Genomic DNA, 8587 nt, shown 5'->3' on the forward strand with positions numbered 1-8587 from the left:
CAAATTTTCCAGCAACCCTAACATTGGCATTATTGTCTTCATTTAATATATGTGGACACTGAGGCTTAGAGAAGCTAAATGACCTGCCTAAGATCACATGGCCAGTATCAGGGCCAACACTGAAATCCAGGCCTCTGAACTCAGTGGTCTTTTCTCACCACTGGAATACTTAATATCAGGATATTAAGTTAATGTCGGGATGGCTCTTAGATATTTTCCCCTCCCATCTGCTATGTAAATAAAGAGCACAACTCTTTTGTGAGTGGATTGGCGATCTTGGCATTAATACAGTAATTCTCCTGTCTCAAGAACAGTTTTTCCAGTGTATTACATATGTTTCCTAGATTCAGTAAGAGGAAAAAAGGCTTAAGGAGTACATTTTCTTTGAAAGTTATTTACTTTCAAAATCCATGTTCTTCTTTAGGTGATGGTTGGAAAAATTCAGGGTGGAGGCTGATTCTAGAGCACTTGTAGCACATAATTATAGAAGTGTGTGTTTATCTTGGCTGACTCTAGAAAGATTCATCTGTGTTAGAAGATAATATATACCATCAGAAGTGAACTCTTAACATGCAGTTTAGGGAAAAGAAGAAATGATTCCAATAGAGTTGCCATATTATGTAGGTTGGAGGATCTAATAACATTTCCCTGCAAACCCCTGGAAGCTCTCTCTTGAATAAAACTGAAGGCAGTAATAATTTTTCTACTTTAATAAAGAGGAAAGAAAAGACTCCCTGTTCCTAAGAGACAAATGCTCGCTCCTCTGACATAAGCAGGTAAATTCCTGCTCACATCAACTGATAATAATCTCAGACTCAGATTTCTGGCTTTTCATATCTATCTTGTTTTTCCTTTCCCACCTTACTTCCAAAGAGCTAAGGGGAAAATTATTTCTTTGTATCACTTTGGCATTTTACTCTTGCAATTAAAAAAATACTCTCTCCCCTTGCAAACAAGGTGTATACCACCCTTTACACACAAAGGTGGGGTAATTGACCTCTGTGTGTTGTCCATGTGACTTCATCTACATGCTAGTTAATAATTTTGTGAGATGCTAACTTGGGCAGAGAGTAGGGGAGGTGGGATTTTTTTTTCCACCAGGTCAATCAAGGTCTTGAAACTGTGGAAAGTCAGGGCCCCATAGGGCTAGAGCCTATAAACCTCATTCACCTCTTTCTCTACAGTTTTGAGAAATTTACAAGTGGCCCGATTGGCTTTGACTTAGCAGCTGCCTCTGCCCTCCACACCACCCACCCATCACACCCCCAACACGCACCCATTCCTGACTTTACAATCTGGAAGAACTGAAATTGCTTCAAATGGACTGGACACTCACATACTCAAATGATGCCTGTCTCTGAAAAAGCAAAAAGGTGGCAATTCCCTTTTTCTGTTAGCAAAGATTATCCTTTAAAAATCTCAGCTAAGACTGTTGTTTCAGATCCAAATGAGACTTGTGTTTAAGAACATTTCCATTCTAAAAATCAGTGATCATGTTCAACACTGAAAATAAAATCAGTCCTCCACAAATAAATGCTAAATAGAATATGTTATTTTTTCCTATGTAAACAATGAACACTGACCTTTCCCTAATTATTTCCCTAGCTTAACATAATTAATTGAAAATAATTTTGTAACCCATTTGTGTATACAATGGTTTCTTTCAATTAATTTAATGTGTAAGATTTTAAAATAGCATGTTACTATGAATTTTTATAGATTAGTGATTATAGAAATGAACTAGGCTATAGCATTCTCATAAGGATTACAGTTTTATCACTATTTATATTTTTATTTTTTGTGGTTACATAGTGGATGTATATATTTATGGGTTGCATGAGACATTTTGATACAGGCATGCCATGTATAATAATAACGTTAGGATAAATGGGGTATCCATCACCTCAAGCATTTATCCTTTGTGTTGCAAACAATCCTCTTACACTCTTTTAGTTATTTTAAATTATTTTTGACTATAGTCACCTTGTTGTGCTAGCAAATACTAGGTCTTTCACATTCTTTCTAACTATTTGTTTGTATCCATTAACCATCCCCATTCCCTCCCACCCACCACCAACTCTCCACTATCCTTCCCAGGCTCTGGTAACCATCCTTCTATTCTCTGTCTCCATGAGTTCAATTGTTTTGATTTTTAAATTCCACAAATAAGTGAGAACATAAGATGTATGTCTTTCTGTGCCTGGCTTATTTCACTTAACATAATAATCTCCAGTTCCACCCATATTGCTGTAAATGACAGGATCTCATTCTTTTTACGGCCGAATAGTACTCTATTGTGTATATATACACATTTTCTTTATCCATTCATCTGTTGATGGACACTTAGGTTGCTTCCAAATCTTGACTATTGTGACTAGTGCTGCAATAAACATGGGAGTGCAGATATCTCATCGATAGACTGATTCCTTTTCTTTGGGGTATATACCCAGAAGTGGGAATGCTGGATTTTATGGTAGCTCCATTTTTAGTTTATTGAGGAACCACCAAACTGTTATCCATAGCGATTGTACTAATTTACATTCCTGCCAGCAGTGTACGAAGGTTCCCTTTTCTCCACATCCTCACCAGCATTTGTTACTACCTGACTTTTTGATAAAAGTCATTTTAACTGGAGTGAGATGATATCTCATTGTAGTTTTGATTTGCATTTCTCTGATGATCAATGTTGAGCACCTTTTCATATACCTGTTTGCCATTTGTATTTCTTCTTTTGAGAAATGTCTATTCAGGTCTTTTGCCCATTTTTAATCAGCTTATTAGATTTTTTCCTATACAGTTGTTTGAACTCCTTATATATTCTAGTTATTAATCCCTTGTCAGATGGGTGGTTTGGAAACATTTTCTCCCATTCTGTGTGTTGCCGCTTCACTTTGTTGATTGTTTCCTTTGTTGTGCAGATGTTTTTTAATTTAATATGATCATATTTGTCCATTTTTGCTTTGGTTGACTGTGCTTATGGGGTATTACTTAAGAAATCTTTGCACAATCCAATGTCCCAAAGTTTCCCCAATGTTTTCTTTAGTAGTTCCATAGTTTGAGGTCTTAGATTTAAGTCTTTAATCTATTTTGATTTGCTTTTTGTATATGGTTTTGCGGGGTCTAGTTTCATTCTTTTGCATATGGATATCCAGTTTTCCCAGCACCATTTATTGAAGAGACTGTCCTTTCCTCAGTGTAAGTTCTTGGCACCTTTGTAAAAAACGAGTTCACTGTAGATGTAGGGATTATCTCTGGGTTCTCTATTCTGTACCCTTGGTCTATGTGTCTGTTTTTATCTCGGTATCATGCCATTTTTTTGTTACTATAGCTCTGTAGTATAATTTAAAGTCAGGTAATGTAATTTTTCCAGTTTTGTTCTTTTTGCTTAGGATAGCTTTGGCTATTCTGGATCTTTTGTGGTTCCATATAAATTTTAGGATTGGCTTTTCTAGTTCTGTGAAAAATGTCCTTAGTATTTTGATAGGGATTGCATTGAATTTGTAGATTGCTTTGGGTAATATGGACATTTTAACAATATTGATTCTTCCAATCCATAAACATGGAATATCTTTCCGTTTTTTTGTGTGTCTTCTTCAACTTCTTGCATCAGTATTTTATAGCTTTCATTGGAGACATCTTTCAATTCTTTGGTTAATTCCTAGGTATTTTATTTTATTTGTACCTATTGTAAATGGGATTACTTTCTTGATTTCTTTTTCAAATTGTTTGCTGTTGGCAAATTGTTTGCTGTTGCTACTGGCCAGGCGCGGTGGCTCACGCCTGTAATCCCAGCATTTTGGGAGGCCGAGGCGGGTGGATCACGAGGTCAGGAGATCGAGACCACGGTGAAACCCCGTCTCTACTAAAAATACAAAAAAAAAATTAGCCGGGCGCGGTGGCGGGTGCCTGTAGTCCCAGCTACTCCGGAGGTTGAGGCAGGAGAATGGCGTGAACCCGGGAGGCGGAGCTTGCAGTGAGCCAAGATCGCGCCACTGCACTCCAGCCTGGGCGACAGAGCGAGACTTCGTCTCAAAAAAAAAAAAAAAAAAGAAAAAGAAAAAAATAAATGCTACTGATTTTTGTATGTTGATTTTATATCCTACAACTTTACTAAATTTGCTTATCAGTTTTAATAGTTTTTTGGTGGAGTCTTTAGGTTTTTCCAAATACAAGACCATACCATCTGCAAACAAAGATAGTTTGACTTCTTTCTTTCCAATTTGGATGTTCGTTACTTTTTTCTCTTATTTGATTGCTCTAGCTAGGACTTGCAGTACCATGTTGAATAACACTGGTGAAAATGGACATTCTTGTCATGTTCCTTCTTAGAGGAAAGGCTTTCAGTTTTTCCCCATTCGGTATTATACTATTTACGGATCTGTCATATATGATGTTATTATGTCAAGGTATGTTCCTTCTATACCCAACTTTTTAGGGGTTTTACCATGAAGAGATGTTAAATTTCATCAAATGCTTTCTCAGCATTTGAAATGATTATATGGTTTTTGTCCTTCATTCTGTTGATATGAGATATTGCATTAATTGTTTTGCGTGTATTGAACCATTCTTGCATCGCTGGGACAAACCCCACTTGGTCATGATGAATGATTTTCTAATGTATTGTTGAATTTGGTTTGATAGTATTTTGTTTAGGATTTTTGCATCAATATTCATCAGTGATATTGGCCTGTAATTTTCTTTTTTGTTGTGTTTTTGTCTGGTTTTGGTATCAGGGTTAATACTGATCTCATAGAATAAGTTTGAAAGTATTCCATCCTCTTCTATTGGAGTAGTTTGAGTAGAATTGGTATTAGTTCTTCTTTAAATGTTTGGTCAAATTTAGCAGTGAAGCCATCAGGTTCCAGGCTTTTCTTTGCTGGGAGACTTTTTATTATGGCTTCAATCCCAGTACTTGCTATTGCTCTGCTCAGGTTTTGGATTTCTTCCTGGTTCAATCTTAGTAGGTTGTATGTGTCTAGGAATTTATACGTTTCTTCTAGATTTTCCTACTTAATGATAGATAGTTGCTTATAGTAGCCACTAATGATCCTTTGAATTTCTGCAGTATCATTTGCAATGTCTCCTTGTTCATGTCTGATTTTATTTATTTAGGTCTTATTTCTTTTTTTCTTAGTCTGGCGAAGGGTTTAACAATTTTGTTTACCTTTTCAAAAAGTTGACTTTTTGTTTCTTTGGTCTTTTGTATTATTTTCTCAATTTCAAATTCCTCTATTTCTGCTCTGATCTTTATTGTTTATTTTCTTCTACTAATTTTGGGTTTGGTTTGCTCTTGCTTTTCTAGTTCTTTAAGATGCATCTTTAGGTTATTTGAAGTTTTTCCTTTTTTGACGTAGGCACTTACAGCTATAAGCTTTCCTCTTAGTACTGCTTTTACTGGATCTCATTGGTTTTGTTATTTTGTGTTTCCATATCATTTGTTTCAAGAATTTTAACATTTCCTTCTTAAGTTCTTCATTTGCCATTTTGTTATTTGTTTTCTGGCTGTTTTGTGGCTTTCTCTCCTTTCTTTCCTTCCTTCCTGTTTTCCTTTCCATGAAAGGTGATTTTCTCTGGTGGTATGATTTAGTTCCTTGCTTTGATTTTTTGTGTATCTATTGTATGTTTTTTGATTTGAGGTTACCATGAGGCTTGCAAATGGTATCTTATGACCCATTATTTTAAGCTAATAACAACACCGTTTGCATAAACACACAAGCAAAACGAAAACTAATAAAAACTCTACAACTTAACTTTGTCCCCTCTGCCCCCTGACCTTTAAACTTTTTGTTGTTTCTATTTATATCTTATTGTATGGTCTATGTTTTCATAGTTATTATTTTTGTTTGGTTCATTTTTTAGTCTTTCTACTTAAGCTAAGAATAGTTTGCACACCACAATTACAGTGTTATCATATTCTGTGTTTTTCTGTGTACTTACTATTACCATTGAGTTTTGTACCTTCAGACTTCTTATTGCTCGTTAATGTCTTTTACTTTCTGGTTGAAATACTCCCTTTAGCATTTCTTGCAGGACAGGTCTGGTGTTGATGAAATTTCTCAGCTTTTGTTTGTCTGGGAAATTATTTCTCCTTCATGTTTGAAGGATATTTTCACTGAATATCCTATTCTAGGGTAAAGGTTTTTTCCTTCAGCACTTTAAATATGTCATACTACTCTCTCCTGGCCTGTGAAGTTTCCACTGAAAAGTCTGCTGCCACACATATTGGAGCTCCATTGCATGTTATTTTCTTATTTTCTCTTGCTGCTTTTAGGATCCTCTCTTTATCCTTTACCTTTGGGAGTTTGATTACTAAATGCCTTGAGGTAGTTTTCTTTGTGTTAAATCTGCTTGGTGTTCTACAATCTTCTTGTATTTGAATATCATTATCTTTCTTGAGGTTTGGGAAGTTCTTTGTTATTATCCCTTTAAATAAACTTTCTACCCCATCTCCCTTTCTACCTCCTCTTTAAGGCCAATAACTCTTAGATTAGCCCTTTTGGGGCTATTTTCTAGAACTTGTAGGTATGCTTTATTGTTTTTTATTCTTTTTTCTTTTCTGATTGTGTATTTTCAAAAAGCCTGTCTTCAAGTGCATTAATTCTTTCTTCTGATTGATCAATTCTGCTATTAAAATATTCTGATGCATTCTTCAGTATGCCAATTGCAGTTTTCCGCTCCAGAATTTCTGCTTGATTCTTTTTAATTATTTTAGTCTCTTTGTTAATTTATCTGATAGAATTCTGAATTCCTTCTCTGTGTTATCTTGAATTTCTTTGAGCTTCCTCAAAACAGCTATTTTTGAATTCTCTGTCTGAAAGATCACATATCTCTCTGTTTCTGTAGGAATGATCCGTGGCACCTTATTTAGTTTATTTGGTGAGGTCATGTTTTCCTGGATGGTCCTGGTACTTGTAGATATTCATCTGTGTCTGGGCATTGAAGAGTTAGGCACTTATTGTAGTCTTCACAGTATGGACTTGTTTATATCCATCCGTCTTGGGAAGGCTTCCCAGGTATTATACCACAATTGGTATTGTGTTGTGATCTTGGTGTTGTGATCTAGGCCATATCTGCGTTAGGGGCAACTCAAGACCAGTAACACTGTGATTCTTGCATACTCATAGAGGTATCACCTTGATGACCTTGGATAAAATCCAGAAGAATCGTCTGGATTACCAGGCAAAGACTATTGTTCTCTTTCCTTACTTTCTCTCAAACAAATGTAGTCTCTCTGGTTCTGAGCTGGCTGAGGCTGGAGGTGGAATGACACAAGAACCCCTGTGGCCACCACCATTGGGACTGCACTGGTTCAGACCTGTAGTCAGTACTGCACTGGGTCTTGCCCAAGGCCTGCTGTAACTACTACCTGGCTACTGCCTATGTTCACTCAAAGCCCTGGGGCTCTACAGTCAGCAGGTAGAGAAGTTAGCCAGGCTTGTATCCTTCCCTTCAAGGTGGTGAGTTTCCCTAGGCCCTTGGCAGGTCCAGAGGTGCCATCTGGGAACCAGGGACTTGAATCACAAACCTTAAAAGTCTCCCTAGTGTTCTATTGTACTGTGGCTAAGCTGGTACTCACACTATGAGATGTAGTCCTTCCCACTCTTCCCTCCCCTTTCTACATGCAAAGGAGCCACACCCCATGGCTGCCACCAGCACAGGCCCATGGGGAGTACTGCCAGGTTACCACCGATGTCCTCTTAAGGCCCAAGGGCTCTTCAGTCATCTTGTGGTAAATGCTTCCTGGCCTGGGACTCACTCTTCTGGACAACGGGCTCTCCTATGGCCCAGGGCAGGTCCAGCAATGCCACCCAAGAGCTAAGGCATAGAATTAGGGACCCCAAGAGCCCACTTGGTGCTCTATGCCCTTGTGGCTGAGCTGTTACCTAACGTTCAGGACAGAGTCTCCTATACTTTTCCCTCTGCTTTTCTGAAGCAGAAGGAGTCTTACAACATAGCCACCATAGCTTGGAATGTGCTGAGTCTCACTTGAGGCCAGCTAGTTTCAGAATGTCACCCAAGGCCATGGCATCCTACCTGGGTATTGCTGCTGGTTTTCAGGGCCCAAGGGCTTTTTAGTCAGCAGGTGATTGGTCCTGCCAGGACTGGGTCCTTCCCTTCAAGGCAGTGGGTTCTCTTCTGGCCCAGGGTGTGTCTAGAAATGCTGTCTGGGAGCTAGGGCCTGAAAAGAGGGCCTCATGATGCTGCGTAGTGCTCTATCCTGCTGTGGCTGAGTTGGTATCCAAAATGCAAGACAAAGCCCTCTTTACTCTTCCCTCTCCTCTCAAGTGGAAGGAAAGTGTCTCTTATGGAGCCATGGGCTATACAGCCTGGGGTTAGGAGAGGAGTAATGCCAGCACTACCTTAGCCACCCCAGGTGGTGTTTCAGTAGATCATGTGTCCTTCACATCCACTGGCTTTGAGCCCAGTTCAGCACTAGGAGTTGCAGTCATTTTGGCCTAGGCTACCTTTCAAGTTTATTTAGGGTTCCAGAGCCCTTGAGCCTATGGTTGGGAGGCTTGCCAGAACTCAAGTTCCAGTTGCTGGGATAGGTGATTGCCCTCCAGCTAGGGCTGGTTAAATATACCCT

The sequence above is a fragment of the Gorilla gorilla genome, chromosome X (genome assembly GCF_029281585.2).
Source record: "Gorilla gorilla gorilla isolate KB3781 chromosome X, NHGRI_mGorGor1-v2.1_pri, whole genome shotgun sequence".
In the NCBI taxonomy this organism is placed as follows: domain Eukaryota; kingdom Metazoa; phylum Chordata; class Mammalia; order Primates; family Hominidae; genus Gorilla; species Gorilla gorilla.